Genomic DNA, 20,047 nt, shown 5'->3' on the forward strand with positions numbered 1-20,047 from the left:
CTTTCGTCGCCTCCTTCAACACCTTAATTTTTCACTCCCTGCAACCTTTCGAGTGGGCGAGAGCCACACGCCACCTTGGCTCCAGGCTCAGGTTCGCGTCCACCTTGACCTCTGCTCGCTCCCGAAGGAGGTTACCCCCCGTTCGGTCTACCACTCCCGTTTTGTCGAACTTCGTTCGAAGTTCATTAATATGACCTTCATTTATACAGATGGCTCTAAGACCAATGACGGGGTCGGGTGTTCTTTTATTGTCGGGGCACAAAGTTTCCAATATCGGCTCCATGGCCATTGTTCGGTCTTCACAGCTGAGCTCTTTGCCCTCTACCAGACTGTCCTTTACATCTGCCGCCACCGACATTCTGCATATGTCATCTGCTCCGATTCCCTGAGCGCTATCCAGAGCCTCGGTGATCCGTACCCGGTTCACCCTTTCGTGCACCGGATCCAACGCTCTCTTCAGCAGCTGGTGGACGTCGGTTCTCCGGTTAGCTTTATGTGGGTTCCTGGCCATGTCGGTATCCCCGGGAACGAAGCTGCAGATGCCGCGGCCAAGGCTGCGGTCCTCCAGCCTCGGACAGCTTCTTGTTGTGTCCCTTCGTCAGATTGTAGCAGGGTAATTTGTCGGCGCATTTTATCGTTGTGGCATGCCGATTGGGCTGCACTTAGAGACAACAAGCTTCGGGGCTTAAAACCTCTTCCCGTGGCTTGGACGTCCTCCTCACGCCCTTCTCGGCGGGAGGAGGTAGTTTTGGCCCGGTTACGAATTGGACACTGCCGGTTCAGCCATCGCCGGCGCCGTTCTGCCCATGTGGGCAATTGCTGACGGTCCGCCACATTTTAACATCCTGTCCGGATTTTAACACCCTGCGTCTTGATCTAGGCCTGCCCTGTAGTGTAGAAGCCATTTTAGCGGATGACCCACGAGCAGCTGCTCGCGTTCATTTTATCAATTTGACAACCCTCTCAAAGGACATTTGATTATGCTGTTTTTTAATCCTATGCCTGTCAGTCTGTCTTTTATCGTGTTTTCCGTTTCGTTGCTGTTTAAACTTGTGACTCGCGGTGCATTCCTAACATAGTCTGGGCGCTAATGACCGTTGAAGTTGTGCGCCCTAAACCCCCCCCCCCCAAAAAAAAAAAAAAAAAAAAAAAAAAAAAAAACAGATAAAATCGTAGACGAATAAGTAATTGAATGGCGACTTGGGGCAGTTTTAATATCCTTGGCGTGTCTGACATTGGGGTCGAGGGGAAAAAACAATCTCACAAGAAACTGACTTAGAATCGCGGAATGACTAGAGGGAGTCGTAAGTTTAACGGAAATTAAAAAATCGTTCAAATGGATCTGAGCATTATGGGACTTGTCTTCTGAGGTCATCAGTCCCCCAGAACTTAGAACTACTTAAACCTCACTAACCTAAGGACATCACCCACATCCATTCCCTAGGCAGGATTCGAACCTGCGACCGTAGCGGTCCACGGTTCCAGACTGAAGCGCCTAGAACCGCTCGGCCACTCCGGCCGGCCTTAACAGAAGTGACGTCCTTAGTGCGTCAGGTCAGGAGGCTGTGCGGCAGCTCTCGGCATCGGAGTCGGGTGCTGGAGGTTCCGGATCCAGTCTTCATCTCGATCTCGCAACTCGGCTCTCACATCTCCATCTGATTTTCAATCGAATGTGAGGCGACAGGAAACGCCCACATAGCCACGTTTTCTCTCGCAGTAATTGACTGGCTCGGCTCCGAATCTTCAAAGTGCCGACCAATGAAACTGCTCCTTACAAAAAACACATCTCCTTCCCTTGACTGGTTAACCAATAGCTTTTGTTCTACCATACTCTTGACTTCTCTCTCTCTCTTTCTCTCTTTCTCTCTCTTTCTCTTTCTCTTTCTTTCTCTCTCTCTCTCTCTTTCTTTCTCTTTCTCTTTCTCTTTCTCTCTCTCTCTCTCTCTCTCTCTCTCTCTCTCTCTCTCTCTCTCTCTCTCTCTCTCTCTTTTTCTCTCTCTGTCTCTCTCTTTCTCTCTCTCTCTCTCCTCTCTCTCTTTGAAAAATTACATGCTCCGTCTCATGACCACTCAGTGTCTCTTTCTAACTTAGAATTTGTCCCGTTGGCCAATAGCGACAGGTTTCACATCAAATAAACGTTCTTCTCCAGAGTCGGAGAGTTAAGCATTCTCGCGCCATTTCGTAGGCCGAGGACCGAGTGTCCCCTATGCGCCACCGAGGTGTTCCCTTAGCTTCCTGTAGTTTCCTCGGGAAACAGCCTGCTTTCGAGATCTCTCGTACGAAGGTGTATTCGATTTAAAGCGGGCGAGTTCTCACTCCGTTTCCTGGTTAGAGAAAGTTTTCGCCAGGTGTTTGTCTACGGGAGATGACACTTGTGTTCCCGCACAGTGGCTCGACTTCGTGGAGCAGCTCTGCGAGTCAGCAGCCTCTGACCGCCCCAGGCTTCGTTGTATTGTGTCGTTTTTGCGTATTTTCAGATAAATTATTTGTTACAGATGTCTTAAAACTCTGAAGGTTTTTAAATTCTGTTCTGCTGAATTCAGTAACCAATCTCTTCCCAGGCCAATCTCTAGAATAATGTCGTGTAAATAATTTCCGTTACTTAGTTTTGAAAATGATGAGTGCCAGCTTGTTGGTAAACGTGTATTTTGTTTTATTGCATTTTGCAGCGCATTACCACTACCTGTTCAACAAACGGAACAGTTCACAGCTGTTGCATACATACATCTATACAAAACAGAATTTTTCAGTCACATCCGGTAAAATTTAGTTCTGCTGTGCGCAGTAATAATATAGACGCCAGATCTTAGCTGTAATGACATTTCGCTCATCATACTAAAGTAGAGCCACGTAAGAATCCAGAAAGCCCATGTTTTGATTTTACCATCTACGATTGAGGATACTCTTGCCTCATCGAAGTGTCTGGTTTCGCTTCCCCTGGCGGAACTGGGAGATAGAAGAGAGCTTATTGTTGCGTTCTGTCCCAGCAGATCAGGCGAACCTGCAGACAGTTGGTGACAGCGGCCGGGAGGTGGAGGTGCAGGTGCACGCCTTGCTGACTTGTCGACCAAGTTCCACGCACATGCGACGGAGTACGTTTTGCACTGTGCGCTCTACACCTCTTCTCTCTGGACAAGTGCCATCCTCGCCAAACTATTTGAGCATTCCTGGTTAACTACGTCTTACACTACCCATTACCAGAGAACGCGTCCACGAAAAATTATGGCCAAGGGAACAGAGCCACACAGACGTGCTCTAACAGGCCGTTGTACGTGACAAAGCGCCTACGTCGGTCCCAGGTTCCTAAACTTCAGGACGGTATTAGATAGTCCCACACCATCGTTTCGCGTACAAAATACGAGCTTTATGACTATCTGACCAGATATGTGACTCGATCTTCCTTACTGACAGAACTCAACACGACATCCTTAATACAAAATAAACTAGTATCGGATATCATCCCAGTGGAGTGTTGTAGGGCCACAACTGTATTCAGCTTACGTCAACGTCCTGGTGGATAACGTTGGAGGTTCCGTGACTTTGACTACGGACGATGCTCTTATCTATAGGGAGGCGAAAACGTCAGAAGGCCGTAGGGAAACTCAGGACGACCTGCAGAGGATCCAAGGTGGTTGTGTGGACTACCATTTGACCCTACACGTAAACAAGTGGAACGCGTTACATAGAAACCTGCAGAGGATGCAAGGTGGTTGTGTGGACTACCATTTGACGCTACACGTAAACAAGTGGAACGTGTTACATATAAAGAGGTGAAGAGCTGCACTGCAGTTCGTTTTCACTAATGACCACCAAATACGATAAACGGTAATATAGAAAAACCGCGTACCGTACAGTACCACTGTTATCGACCCTCGTATCATATAGGTTTTCATTTGTTTTGGTTAGTGTAGCTCAGTGTCGTTTAGACCGTTAGTGACACAGCACTTCGAATTCCTGCTGCCAATAAGCCAAGTACACCGTTCGTTCGTTACATATTTTTACGAGCTTCTAACGGGAATGACTGCAGTAATGGATAGTAACTGTGACTGCTGTGCACAGATGCGAGCTGATGTGGCGACCCTTCACTCACAGCTCCAGGGTGCGTTGGCTTCCGTCACACAGCTTGAGGCTGCTGCCAAGGGGCGTCACTGTGGGGGATCAGATGCGGGGATACGAGTCACGTCGAGCACGTCCCACGTGTCCTCCGATAAGTCCACTACTGTGCCCACCCCGGAGTTTGACCACTCACCTGTGGTCGACTGGGAGATCATTCCAAAGTCTGGTAGCCAGCGAAAAACTTTCCGATGGGCCATTCGTAAGTCCTCCCCGGTTCGTTTGATGAACAGCTATCGGGCATTAACTATGACTGACGATGTCTCTGAGCCGGATGCAGTCGTCCACCGTGTTCCAGAGGAAGCTTCTCGGCCCGCGAGGTCTGGCCATTCACAGAGGGTGGGTTTGCTGGTAGCTGGAAGCTGCAGCATCAGCCCCTTAATGTGGCCCTTTAGGACCATGGTTTCCAAGGAGTGGAAGGAAGCCAGTGTGCATACTGGGGGGAGTCATTCCGGATGTGGAAAGGGTGCTTCTGGATGCCATGAAGAGTACAGCGTGCAGCCAAAGGTGGGTGGTGGATCATGTGGGTACCAATGACGTGGGTTGCATTCGATTGGAGGAGATTCTCTGGTTTCGGGCGTCTAGCGGAAATGGTAAAGACTGCCAGTCTTGCTCGCGAGATTAAGGTGGAGCTCACCATCTGCAACATCGTCGGTAGAACCGACTGTGGCCCTTTGGTGCAGAGCCGAGTGGAGGGTGTGAATCAGAGGCTCAGGCGGTTCTGTGACCGTGTAGGCTGCAGATGCCTCTACTTGTACCGTCGGGTGGTGTGTTTCCGCGTTCCGCTTAATACGTCAGGAGTCCATTACACACAGGAGGTGGCTACACGGGTAGTGGGGGCTGCGTGGAAGGGACTGGCCGGATTTTTAGGTTGCAGGGTCTCAGGAAACCACAGAAAGGGCGGCCATCTAAAAGGGGACAGGTAAAACACAGTAAGTTAGTTGTAGAAACGATCGGTGGTGTAGTTATAAATTGTCGTGACTGGGAAGAACCACAGCTCCAAGCTCTAATAGAAAGCACTGAAGATCAAATAATTACAGGTACAGAAAGCCGAAATGTTTGCAAAAGATGTAACGGTGTTCAGAAAGGATAGATTAAATACAGTTGGTGGTGGAGTATTTATTGCTGTCAGAAGTAGTTTGCCTTGTACTGAAATTGAAGTAGACAACCCCTGCGAAATGGGTCGCCAACTCAGGTCGCATATGTACACAGCAATCAGTTCCTATCCATTACTGCAGTCGCTCCTGTTTGAAGCTCGTCAAAATATGTAACAAACTAATGATGTACTCGGCTTATTAGCAGCAGGAATTCGAAAGGCTCTCTCAATAACGGTCTAAGCGACACTAACCAAAACAAAGCCTATATGGGTAGAGGTTCACAATTGAACTAAACTACACTACTGGCCATTAAAATTGCTACACCACGAAGAATACGTGCTACAGACGCGAAATTTAACCGACAGGAAGATGATGCTGTGATATGCAAATGATTAGCTTTTCAGAGCATTCACACAAGGTTGGTGCCGGTGGCGAAACCTACAACGTGCTGACTTGCGAAAAGTTTCCAACCGATTTCTCATACACAAGCAAAAGTTGACCGGCGTTTCCTGGTGAAACATCGTTGATGCCTCGTGTAAGGAGGAGAAATACGTACCATCACGTTTCCAACTTTTATAAAGGTCGGATTGTAGCCTATCGCGATTGCGTTTTATCGTATCGCGACATTGCTGCTCTCGTTAGTCGAGATCCAATGACTGTTAGCAGAATACAGAATCGGTGGGTTCAGGAGGGTAACACGGAACGCCGTGTTGGATCCCAACGACCTCGTATCACTAGCAGTCTAGATGACAGGCATCTTATCCGCATGGCTGTAACGGATCGTGCAGCCACGTCTCGATCCCTGAGTCAATAGATGGGGCGTTTGCAAGACGACAACCATCTGCACGAACAGTTCGACGACGTTTGCAGCAGCATGGACTATCAGCTCGGAGGCCATGGTCGCGTTTACCCTTGACGCTGCATCACAGACAGGAGCGCCTGCGATGGTGTACTCAACGACGAACCTGGGTGCACGAATGGCAAAACGTCATTTTTTCGGATGAATCCAGGTTCTGTTTACAGCATCATGATGGTCGCATCCTTGTTTGGCGATATCGCGGTGAACGCACATTGGAAGCGTGTGTTCGTCATTGCCGTACTAGCGTATCACCCGGCGTGATGGTATGGGGTGCCATTGGTTACACGTCTCGGTCACCTCTTGTTCGCACTGACGGCACTTTGAACAGTGGACGTTAAATTTCAAATGTGTTACGACCCGTGGCTCTACCCTTCATTCGATCCATGCGAAACCCTACATTTCAGCAGGATAATGCACGACCGCATATTGCAGGTCGTGTACGGGCCTTTCTGCATACAGAAAATGTTCGACTGCTGCCCTGGGCAGCACATTCTCCAGATCTCACACCAATTGAAAACGTCTGGTCAATAGGTGGCCGAGCAACTGGCTCGTCACAATACGCCAGTCACTACTCTTAATGAACTGTGTTATCGTGTTGAAGCTGCCAGGGCAGCTGTACCTGTACACGCCATCCAAGCTCTGTTTGGCTCAATGCCCAGGCGTATCAAGGCCGTTATTACGGCCAGAGGTGGTTGTTCTGATTTTTCAGGATCTATGCACCCAAATTGCGTGAAAATGTAATAACATGTCAGTTCTAGTACAATATATTTGTCCAATGAATACCCGTTTATCATCTGCATTTCATCTTGGTGTAGGAATTTTAATGGCCAGTAGCGTATTAATTGGATCGTTTTACCAACCCCATCCCCCCTCCCCCCCCCCCCTCCCCGACTCAGAAGATATAGTTACTGAACAGTTTAAAGAAAACTCGAGTCCCATTTCAAATAGGTACCCCACTCACACAGTTATAGTCGATGGTGACTTCAGTCTACCCTCGATATGCTGGAAAAATTATACGTTTGAAGCCGGCGGCAGGCATAACACGTCATCCGAAATTGTAATGAAAGATTTCTCAGAAAATTATTTTGAACAATTATTTTATGAGCCCACGCGAAGTGTAAATGGTTGCGAAAGCATACTTGACCTCTTAGCAACAAATCATCCTGGACAAATTGTGAGAATCGTGACGAATACACGGATTAGCGACCACAAGGCAGTTGTTACTAGGGTGAATGCTGTAACACCTGCAACCGTCAAAACGAAACGCAAAGTATATCTGTTTAAATAATCTGCTAAAAATGCTCTTAACGTCGTTTTAAGACAGTCTTCATTCCTTCCGATCTGATCACGTAAGTATAGAAGACGTGGATTGGTTTCGAAGAGAGAGTATCGACAGTAATTGAGAGCTATATACCACATAAATTAACAAGTGATGGTACTGATCCCCCATGGTACACAAAACGGGTCCCATCGCTGTTGCAGAAGCAGCGAAAAAATCATGACAAATTTAAAAGAACGCAAAATCCTCAAGACTGGCAAAATTTTATAGAAGTTCGAAATACAGCGCGTACTTCAATGCGAAATGCTTTAATAATTTCCAAAACGAAACTCTGCCTCAAAATGTGGTAGAAAACCCAAAGAGATTCTGGTCATATATAAAGCACACGAGTGGCAAGACGCAGTCAGTACCTCCACTGCGCGATAACAACGGTGAAGTCACTGACGACAGTGCCACGAAAGCAGAGTCATTAACAAGATTTTCCGAAACTCCTTCACCAAAGAAGACGAAGTAAATATTCCTGAATTCCAATCAACAACTACTGCCAAGGTGAGAAACACAGAAGTAGATATCCTCGGTGTCGCAAAGCAGCTTAAACCACTTAATAAAGGCAAGGCTTCCGGTCCAGATTGTATACCAGTCAGGTTGCTTTGAGTATGTTGACACAATAGCTTCATATTAGCAATTATATACAACCGCTCGCTCAAGTCACACCTATACCAAAAAAGGGTAGTAGGAATAGTCCGTCCCCCCAGGGGCTCAGCGTTCATTTGCTGAGTACGGGCTTGGCGACCCCGGGGTCCTGAGCTGGGGACTGGTCAGCGCCGCCAATCTCCTGTCACCGTAACCCCCAGACATGCTTCAGCGACCACCGCATGGCGCGGCGGTGGAATGTTGTGTGCTGCGGGGAATGGTAATCTTGGCTTGACCGCCTGGATTGCGAGGAAGGTAAACCTCTATAAAAACCCCTGAATCTTACGGTGTGCTGCACGCCTATAAGATGCATGGCTGTTGAGGTGGAACAGTCGTTAGCGGGCAACCTCTGGGGAACCTGCCGCACCCCAGTTGTATAAGGCTTACCTAGGCACGCGGGGCTCTGTCTAGGTGGACTCCTAGTTCGCTAGCTGCTCGTGGGACCGAGATGGAACCCTCGAACTTTTCTTCTTCTCCTCCTCCCAGCAGAAAGGGTGGGCCGCTGGTGGGTTCTAACACAAAATCTAACAAGAGGGCTCGTGTAGCCAGCCCTCCTGATTCAGGTAGTAGTAACAGAACGCATGCTGCTTCACAGAAAGTGTTTTTCATAATTAAATGAAAAGATGGGAGTTTTGGAAAATTTTCGCCATTTTATATACAGAAGGGCTTAGAAGGTATTGCTGGCACATTAAAATCTGTAAAGCGCTTGCGAAATGGCACCTTGTTGGTTGAAACATCTAGCTTCCAGCAAGTTCAGAACCTTCAGAAGGCACAATTTCTTGGGGAGTTTGCGATAGAGACTGAATGTAACACCACCTAGAACTACAGCAAGGGTGTTGTGACTTGCAGAGATCTCGTTGACATTCCCCAAGATGAACTGAAGGCTGAATGGTCCCGGGAAGGAATTGTCGACGTGCAACACATTATGAAACGGGTGGATGGTGCTCTCATAAAGACTGACTCATTTATCCTTACATTAAACAGCACCAAATTGCCAGAGCATGTGAAGGCAGGTTTCCTACGTCTCAGTGTACGACCTTATTACCGCAACCCCACGCGGTGTTTTAAATGCCAACACTTTGGACACACTACTCTCGGCTGTAGAGGGGAAGCCACTTGCGGGAATTGTGGTAAAGCGGCCCATGAGGGAGTTGGTTGCTCCTCTCCTCCCAAGTGTGTCAACTGCTCTGTAATCACCCTGTGTGGAGTAGGGAATGCAGAGTTTTCCTTGAGGAACGGAAGATCCAGGAACTAAAAACTACAAATCGCATCCCGTATGGTGAGGCGAAGAAAATTTAAAAGTCCATGCAGCCGCCTACGTTCTCTGCCTCCTTTTCTTCCGTTCTGAAACAGCCAGTCTTGAAAACCGATGCCGCTACGCAAACGGAGGTTTCTACTGTCAGCACTAGCACCTGCGCTTGTCAATGTACGTGTGCTGCTGCCGTTCCTGTGAAGCCTGCTGCTCCTCCCCCCCGGCCTTCTGACCAGGCCGTGGTAGCTGACATCATGGAACTACTTCCTGCCCCTTCCCGGGTCCAGTCTTGTGCACTGCCCAGCGCTGCTACACCCCCTACTGCTTCTGAGGTTTCGGCTCCAATGCCACTTCAGGCCAGAACATCGAAGCCAAAGACAAAGGTGAAGACTCGCCCACTAAAGGAGACTGCAGTTATACAGCCTCCTGATGTGGATGTCATTCTCTGACGTCTCTCTCGACTCCTCTTCTGAGGCGGAGGAGGTTGAAGTCAGACTGGGGCAATCATCTCGCCCCAAAACTGAGCCTCCACCTGTTGTGAGCTCTCCTCCCCGACAGAAAGTGAGAATGAAGGTACTCCCACCCTGATAGATGGCTCCCATTATACAGTGGAACATGAATGGATTCCGGGCACATGTGGAGGAACTGAACCTCCTAGCACGGCAACGCCCCCTGTGCTTGTGTTTACAGGAAAGGCATTTGAAACCATCTGATGATCCTGTACTCAGGGGCTATACGTTATATCGCCGAGATGACCTGACTGGAGAAAAGGTCAAAGGCGGAGTCGCCGTGTTTGTCAATAATGACCACCACTCCTCTGCCCTCCCCCTGGATACTGACCTGCAAGCAGTTCCAGTTGAAGTTCATTCACGTCGGAGGCTTACCGTTTACTCTCTTTATTTACCCCCTCTGGATGCAATGAGTTAAGACGCTCTCACAGATCTTATCGACCAACTCCCCCGCCCATTTCTCCTCCTGGGAGACTTCAATGCCCATCATGTCCTGTGGGGCTCCACTTCTCTTTGCACTCGAGGTCGAATTTTGGAGAGACTCCTAACATCTCAAGTGTTGTGCATCCTCAACACAGGTGCTCCGACTCATTTCTCTACTGCTACAGGGTCATTCTCAGCCATTGACCTATTTTCTGCTCTCCAACCCTCACCAACTCTGTTCACTGGGAGGTCATTGACGACCTTCATTCCAGCGATCACTTCCCTATCCACATTCATCTCCTGGATGGTGTATTGCTGGAGCAGCGGCCACCATCGTGGATGATTGGCAGGGCTAACTGGCCACTCGGTTGACAGTCTTTGACCGCCACAATAACGTACAGGAATGGGTGGATCACATCACGCTTGTGGTCCATCATGCTGCTGACCTGTCCATACCACAGTCTTCTGGCCCTCTTAAGCGGGGCCTTGTGCCTTGGTGGACAGAAGAGTGCCGTTCAGCCATCCGGGTCAGGCGTGCGGCTCTTCGCCGATTTAAATGCCGCCCAACAGCGGTCAATCTTACCGCCTTTCGAATCGCGAGAGCCAGGGCACGCAAGAAAAGGTCATGGCAGGGGTTCCTGGACTCCATCAACCGTTCCACTTGTTCCATAAAAGTATGGGAAGCCATCCGGAGGATTTCCGGTAAACGCAGCTGTTTACCAATAGCTGCAGTCCTGAACCAGGGATGCCTCCAAACGACACCTAGAGCCATTGCTCAGACGCTGGCAGAGCATTTTGCTCAAAGTACCGCCACTGCAAACCAGGATGCAGCGTTTCGTCGCTACCGTGCGACTGTCGAAAGAGCGAACTTGGACTTTCGGTCGAACAGTTCTGAGGCCTACAACTCCCCTTTCTCCATGTGGGAACTTGAATTGGCACTTACTGAGACGTCTGACACTGCACCAGGTTACGACCGCATCCGGTACTCCATGCTTCGATATCTGCCAGCGGCGTCAAAGGAAATCCTCCTCGAATGTTTTAATCTCATATGGCAGACAGGAGTGTTCCCCACTTCGTGGAGGGAGGCAATCCTCATCCCTCTCCTCAAACTAGGAAAGGAGCGCACATGTCCCAGTAGTTATCGTAGTATCGCCTTGACAAGCTGTGTCGGACAGACCGTGGAACGGATGGTTAACCGGCGTCTGGTCTGGCTGCTAGAGACCAGACAGCTCCTTAGTCGCTTTCAGTGTGGATTCCGAAAATTTCGGTCCACGGTCGACAACCTGACCCTCCTAGAGGCGGCTATTCAGCAGGCTTTCCTCCATCACTGTATCGGTATGTTCTCTGATATCAGTAAGGCATATGATACTACTTGGAGACACTGTATTCTTGCAAAACTGCATCAATGGGGCTTTCGTGGCCGCCTCCCCATTTTCATTCGGTCTTTCCTGTCTCAGCGGTTTTTTCGGACCCGCGTTGGTAACACACTGTCTGATCGCTTTGAGCAAGAGAACGGTGTCCCCCAGGGCAGTGTTTTAAGCGTTACCCTCTTTGCCATAGCCATCAACAGTATAACGTCTACAGTGAGGAGTCCAGTACAGTGCTCCTTGTTTGTGGACGACTTTGCCGTTTTCTGTTCCTCCTCCAGTGTTGCAACCGTGAGCCGTCAGTTGCAGCTGTGTGGCGGTTAGAGGAGTGGGCAGCAAAGACGGGTTTTCGGTTTTCTGCCGATAAGTGTGTTTGTGTTCATTTTAATCGTTCTCGTCATCTTTTTACTTTGCGTGCCTTGCATATGGGGTATACTGTCCTACATTTTAGAGACACAGTGCGGTTTCTGGGCCTAATTTTTGACTCCAGGTTGTCATGGCTGCCACACCTACGTGACTTGAAAGCCAGAACCCTGACGGCACTGAACATCCTCAAGTGCCTCAGCCACAGGTCTTGAGGAGCGGACAGGGCGCGTCTCCTTCAGTTTTATGGATCTTTTGTGCGTTCACGGCTGGACTGTGGGTGCACAGTATATGGGTCAGCGAGGCCGTCTTATTTGCGGATCCTTGACGCTGTTCACCATGCTGGGATTCGACTGGCTTATCGGACCAGTCCCGTACCCAGCCTCTGTGCTGAGGCTGGCGAACCGCCACTTACCATCCGGCGGCAGCTCCTGCTGGTGCGCCAGGCATGTAAGTTTCTTGCAGCTCCCAGCTCGCCTGCTCACCATCTTGTTGCCCATCCACCTCTGGACCGCCTTTTTCCCGCCGTCCCCGGGCTACGATGCCGTCGGGATCCGTGTGTAACGTGTGCTAGAGTCCCTCGGTGTGGAGTCTGTACAACCCCAAATCCTGGGTTTTAACCGCCTGCCACCCTGGTTACTGAAGAGGCCCGGAGTGATTTTAGATTTATTGCAGTACAAGAGAGATTGCAGTCCTGCCACCGTTTTTAATGCAGCATTTTCTGCCATTTTATCTGAGCACCACGACTATGTAGCTGTTTTTACGGATGGGTCGAAACAAGGGGATTCTGTTGGTTGCTCAGTTTTTCCATATCGTGTCCTCAAGGTCCGACTGTCCCACTTTTACTGTCTTTGATGCAGAATTGTGTGCGATCTTGCGGGCACTGGAGCTCATGAGACATTCTTCCTCTCCTAAATTTCTTGTCTGTTCCTATTCACTCAGTGCCTTCACTCATTGCAACGTTTGTATCCGGCAGATAAAATTGTCCAGACCATCCAGGATGCCCTCCTCAGACTACAGCGACTGGGGAAGGTTGTAGCTTTCTGCTGGGTTCAGGGGCATGTCGGCATTGCTGGAAATGAAAGGGCAGATCTCGCAGCCAAGGAGGCGTGTCTCGCCCACAAGTATCTCAGTGTGCTATCCCCTTGCACGCACTCACCTTGCTGTTGAGCTCACGGGTCATGCGTCGGTGGGAGGATGAGTGGCTGGAAGTGACTGACAATAAGCTCCGTACAGTCAAGCCCACAACGCGTGTGTGGTGTACTTCCTTTCAGCCCCATCGACGGGACGAGGTTCTCCTCACGCGCCTTCGGATAGGCCACAGCCCTATGACGCATGGCTTCCTGCTCCGGCGAGAGGACCCTCCAATGTGTGGTGCTTGCGGCGTCCAGGTCACTGTGCGCCACGTTTTATTGGATTGCGTTTTATTTTATGACCAGCGGGTCGCGGCTGACTTGCCAGCGGACCTGCCATCTCTTTTAGGCAACACTCGGACGAATGTGGTTAAAGTTTTAAAGTTCTGTGCCCTGTCAAATGTTTTTACAACGACTTTAGGGAGAGGATTTTAATTTGCTCACTGTGGGACAAGCTCGCCCGTATTTAATGTAAGTGGCCAGCCAATAATTTCCTGTGACATTCTTGTTGCTATGTTTCCCCTTTCCTTAGGTTTTACTTTCTTATGTAGCATTTTCCTTCTTTTCCTGCTTTCTTTGAGTGTGTGCTTCAGTTCTATTAGGTCTGTCCATATTCGTTCCTTTTAATGTGTGTCAGGGCGCTGATGACCTCGATGTTGAGCGCCCATAAGCCCCAACACACCACCATCACCAGGAATAGTCCGCTGAATTACAGGCCCATATCACTAACGTCGACTTGCAGTGGGGTTTTGGAACACATACTGTATTCGAAGATTATGAAGTACCTCGAAGAAAAAGATTTATTGACACATGGTCAGCACGGATTCAGAAAATATCATTCTTGCGAAACACAACTGCCTCTTCATAGTCATGAAGTAATGAGTGCTATCGCTAGGGAATGTCAAATTGATTCCATATTTTTAGGTTTCCAGAAGGCTTTCTACACCGTCCCTCACAAGCGTCTTCTAACCAAACTGCGTGCGTATGAAATATTGCCTCAGTTGTGCGACTGGATTCGTGATTTCCATTCAGAAAGGGCATAGTTCGTAGTAATAGACAGAAAGTCATCGAGTAAGACAGAAGTAATATCCCCCTTTCCCCAAGGAAGTGTTATAGGCCCTCTATTGTTCCTGACCTATATTAACGATATAGGAAACCATGTTAGTAGCAGTCTTTGATTGTTTGCAGATTCTGCTGTTATTTACCGTCTTGTAAAGTCATCAGATGACCAAAGCGAATTGCAAAATGATTTAGATAAGCTATCTGTATGGTGCGAAAAGTCGCAATTGACCCCGAATAAAGAAAAGTGTGAAGTTATTCACATGAGTGCTAAAATAAATCCACTAAATTTCTATTACGCGATAAGGCACACAAATCTGAAGGCTGTAAATTCACCTAGGGATAGAAATACGAATAACCTAAGATGGAATGATCAAATACATAATGTTGTGGGTAGAGCAAACCAAAGACTGCGATTCATTGGCAGAAGACTTGTAAGGTGCTACTAAAGAGACTGCTTACGCCACGCTTGTCCGTCCTATCCTGGAGTATTGCTGTGCGGTGTGGGATCTGCATCAGGTGGGACTGACGGATGAGATCGTAAAAGTTCAAAGAACTGCGGCTCGTTTTGTACTGTGGCGAAATAGGGGGGAGAGCGCCACAGACATTCGTGAACTGGAGTGGCAATCATTAAAACAAAGGAGTTTTTCATTGCGACGGGGTCTTCTCATGAAATTTCAATTAGTTTTCTCCTCCGATTGCGAAAACATTCCGTTGGTACACACTTACTTAGGGAGAAATGATCATCAGGATAAAGTAAGAGAAACCAGGGCCCGCACAGAAAAATTTAAGTGCTCCTTTTTTCCCGCGTGCCGTTCAAGAGTGGAACGATAGAGAGACAGCTTGAAGGTGGTTCACTGAACCCTGTGCCAGGCATTTTGCGAATAGCAGAGTAATCACGTAGATGCAGATACAGAACATTACATTGAACAATTCGATGCAGAAATCCTTGCCATTCAAGACAGATTCGAGTCGTTTCGGAATGGATAAATCAGATACTTCCTAAATTACGGGGGAATATTATACCATTCTTCTTGGGAAATGGTGACAATCTCAGGTAACAATGGTTAATGGTGTACACACAATTGACCAACTATAAATAGGACGTGTATATTAGTACGTTCTGCAGAAATAAACATTTGAACGATGTCGACCCGCTGTTTCGAGGTCAATACCGACATAGCGGTGCAGCACCAGCTACTGGTGAAATACGACTTCATCTCTCGTTGTCACTATAAAGTGATGGTAAAGGACCAGTGCGACCCGACCCGAGCAGACACGCACGGTGCCTGGCACACGTATTTGCGAACCGTATCGTCAAACCAGTAAGATTGAAAGAGGCCTCATTATTAGCATGAGAGAATGTGCTGCATCCGTACGCGAAATTGCTGCTCGTATGGGACGAAGTGTTTCGGCAGTGCAACGGGTGTATGTGGAAGGCCGCAGAGCACGACAAGATGAGTCAGATGACGTCACCGAGACGACCCGTCGAGGAGATGGACACCCCATCCGAATGGCACCGCAGTGCAGATGTGCGCCCCCTCGGCTCTGGCGTAACATTGGAACAGTGTAACACACGTTACATTGCCAGAGGTTGACAGTCGGTCGCCGTTTATTACGCCACGATTTACATGCACTTCGTCCACTTCTCCGCCTACCTACATGCTGGACGGCAATTGTGTATGGAGCGACGTCACTGGGGACAAGAATGGCATCACACAGTGTTTTAGGACGACTCCAGGTTCTGTGTGTTTGAAAACGATGGCCGCATTTTGGTTCGCGACAGACAGGGGAGTGGCATCGCAGTGGCTGCATTCGCACAATATGTACAGCGTCAACTCAAGATCTTATGCAGTGGGGTGCTACTGGGTACAGCCACAAAGCACAGCTGGTTTCGTGTCCAGGAACAGTGGCCAGTGTGGCCCGCGTAAATGACATCCCGTGGCCAAACCATTCCTGCACAACATCCTAGGCGTTATTTTCCAAGAAGATAGTGCACGACCAGATGTTGGTTCACAAACACGTGCCTACTTGGTGTCACAGGATGTGACTGGCACGCCAGTTGACCAGACTCGTCACACAATCGAAAATGTGTGGGGTATGGTGAAGCGACGCGTGCAGCGCTGAGACGCAACGCCAGACACCACAGATGAAGTTCAGGACCAGTGGCGGACCCTGTGCGTACTAGGCGAAGGACACATCCTGAACCGAGCTGACTCGAGTGCGAATAATTCCTGCAGAACGTACTAATATACATGCCCTGTCCATAGGAACGTCCTATCTAGTCGTTCAAGGTGTTCTGTTTTTTCTGAACACGAGTGTGTATAACAATCATGCACCTTTCTCTGGAAAGTATAGCACAAAGGCTAAATAACACGCGGTCTGCATCTCAGCCTTTGGATGGTGTATGCCAGACGTAAACTAAAGATCGTAGCCAGCGTGAAAAATCTGCAGGCTGTAATGGCCGAGCGGTTCTAGACGCTTCAGTCTGGTACCGCGCGACCGCTACGGTGGCAGGTTCGAATCCAGTCTCGGGCATGGATGTGTGTGATGTCCTTCGGATAGTTAGGTTTAAGTAGTTCTAAGTTTTAGGGGACTGATGACCTCAGAAGTCCCATAGTGCTCAGAGCCATTGGAACCATTTTTAGTGTGAAAAATCTCTCATCTCATCAAATGACTTCCCTGCTTTCCTCCACTGACCGGGATTTATGGGTTCGGCACCAGTTCTCCTGTTCGGGCATCTGCATCACCGATAAGTGGCTTTGGAATTAGAGCTCACACGTCTTTTGCCGGCTTATGGAGCACCCTCGGTGTTCTGGTGCTGACAGGGCTTGCGAGTGCAACATCCAGTTCTCCAGTTACTTTTGGAGCTAGAATGTTACTTATAATCCGTCTTGACTGCAAAAATGTTTATTGACATGACCGGTTTCGGTTGCTCTAGAAGCATCTTCAGATCTGCAGTTTCGGGGCAACCGAAATTGCAGATTTGAAGATGGTTCTAGAGCAACCGAAACCGGTGAAGTGAATAAACATTTTTTCAATCAAGACGGACTATAATTAACATTGAATAACCGGTGATTCCGGCATCCCTTTGGACATTATGTCTGTATCTGCAAACTTTTAAGGCTGTCGTTCTCTGTTGTTGGTCATATTCCCCTTCAGTGGTCGTCTGTCACAAACGGTCCACTGTAACTTAGTGGAGAGCGCACCGGCGTGTCATGGCGGGCGGCCGGGTTCGATTCCCGGCTGTGTCGGAGATTTTCTTTGCTCAGGGACTGGGTGTTGGTGTCGTCACCATCATCCTCACTTCATCCTCATCGACGCGCAAGTCACCGAAGTTGCGTCACCTCAAAAGACTTGCACCAGGCGGAGAGGCCTGCCCGCCAGGAGGCCCTTGCCACACGACATTTCGTTTCAACACACAAGTTCGTCTGCGTTGTGACTTTTCGGATGATTTTTCCCGTATCTCCAAATACCGTGCAAAGCTTCGATGTGATGCCTCTTGAAACATCTAGTACTTCGGCTATTGCGTCTACCACACGACCACCAACAGTTTGCCCAACCTGGAGTATATTTACTTCCAACACAATGCACTCACAAGTGCACAGAACGCTGTTGTGCCCATTATTGAACAAGTTCATCATCCCGCTTCACGTAAACTGAGACTTGTATTCCAGTGAATTAGACAGGTGCTGCCCCTGGTCAGACAGCACAGCGCGTCCTGCAGGCTCGGCTGGCGTCGGCGGTTGTGTTCCACGATGCATCTCTAGGGGATGCTTCCAACTCCTGTATGAGTGACGATTCGGAGCGGTTTCAAGTGGAACGACCAACAAAACAAACTAAACTGCAGGAAAATCAGTCGCCAGACTGAGATTCAAAGGGAGATTCTGGGGAGATGTAATTCATCCACACAAAAACCGCCTTGAAAACACCTTATTGCCTGATTGCGGAGTATTATTGATCAGTCCGGAGCATTACCAGATAACTTTAATAAGAGAGACTAGATCCAAGGAAGAGCAGCGCGTTTCGTGACGGGGCCGTTGCCTCGGTGGGGGGAGGTGGTCGACAAACTCCCGTGGCAGACGCTGCGCGAGAGGCGGTGTGAATAACGGGAGGGTTTACTGTCGGCGCTTAGCGTGCATCTTCCAAGGGAGTCTGACAACGCATTCCTCCTCCTCCTCCTCACTGACGCTTCGCGAAGGAACCGTGAGGACGACGTCGTAGGAATCTGAGTTAACAAGACACAACACCCGACAGACGTGCTTCTGAAGCTGCTTTCGTATGTGGAACAGGGGGAGGGGGCAGGAGAACTCTCCACCACACGCTGTAAGGTGGCTGCAGAGTACAATGCGGATACAGACGGATGTGTACCCCATTTTGGTTCTCAATTTTGTAACATCGTATCCCTACTTGTTATTTCAATGTAGCATCAGGATCAAGCAGCCTTGCGTAAGATTGGTTACTATAACCTGTCGGGAATTATTGCGTACCGTCTTTTATCTTGCTTAATTTACTGGAATACAAGGTTCAGTTTACATAAAGCGGGGTGATAAACTTGTTCCCTAATGGATCATTCCCATTACTAATCAGACACCTTACACGGTTTTTGTCCGTCGATCTACCGCACAGTTTCTTCCCAAATGAGTCTTCTCCTGCTACCCTCTCACAGGCCCTTAACTCACAATTTTTTCTGAGGTATTGCCAGACAATTAACAGCAAATGGCTCGCTCAGACTACAGATATTTTCTCGTCTAGTATATTTTCACATTACTCAAATGCAGTGACTATCATGTAGGGGATGAACACTCCTCTTTTATGTTTTTGTGTTATGAGTTTTACTAATTATAATTTCCTTTTCAGGAATCAAAGCCAACAAAATGTCTGATTTTTCCTACAAGATGCACGACAAGAAAATGCTTTTCTCGTTCAAAGGAGGATCGTTTTGACATCCGTAAATCTCCACGTTCTGCAAGACTTCGGGGTCTAAGGGCGTTTAAGCGCATTAATCCACAACGATCCACGACAGTGTACACGAGACCTGACAAATGTGGTGAACTGGGATCGTTCCACCATCGTGCAACTTTTGCACGGAACGGGGAAGGTTCCAAAATCGGGTGTGCGGCTACTGAATGCTCTAAGACAAAATCAAAGTAATCAGTGGATGACCATATGTGAATCTCTGCTGGCTTGCGATGAATGCGCTCGTGATCAACACCTACCATTCCTATCTTGCATGGTTACTGGTGGTGAGAAACGGTGTCTTTATGCAAGGATAAGGAAAAGAAAGGAACGGCTGAGCCCAAAAGAAGCAGCAACTGCCTGCATGAAGAGCAGCTGGCGTCCACAGAGGATAATGTGACGCATGTGGCGGGACAGCGCCGGTGTGCTGCGGTGGGAGATGCTGCCTCCAGGTGTGACGTCACTCCACGATAGCGGCTGCACGCATTCTGCTGCTCTCACGAGTAACACCGCACCGCACACAGGTCATTCCGCATCCATGTTATTCACTTGACCTTGCACCCTCAGATTTTCACCTTTTCCCGTCTCTCTCAATTATCAAGGAACTTCCTTTCCGGTTGAAAATGCACTCCAGCCATGGCCCGAAGAGTTTTTCGCCTCGGAAAATCGAAACGTTATCCCATCGTTGGAAGACTTGTAAATAGTGAAGGAGATTGTATTATTGATAACTAAAATCTCCATTATGTGTATTTGTTGTTTTTGTTAAACTTAAACGAATACGTTACGAACTTACGCAATAAACAACATACAATCGGATAGTCAAATTTGTAAACCATTTTCTGAAACAAATAAAATTGATTATGTAAAGAGTTCATAAAATGTTTTTATGTATCAGTTACTAATTGCCAACGCCTGTGATGTGACGATACGGTTTGTTTCTG

The sequence above is a fragment of the Schistocerca nitens genome, chromosome 10, assembly GCF_023898315.1.
Source record: "Schistocerca nitens isolate TAMUIC-IGC-003100 chromosome 10, iqSchNite1.1, whole genome shotgun sequence".
NCBI lineage: Eukaryota > Metazoa > Arthropoda > Insecta > Orthoptera > Acrididae > Schistocerca > Schistocerca nitens.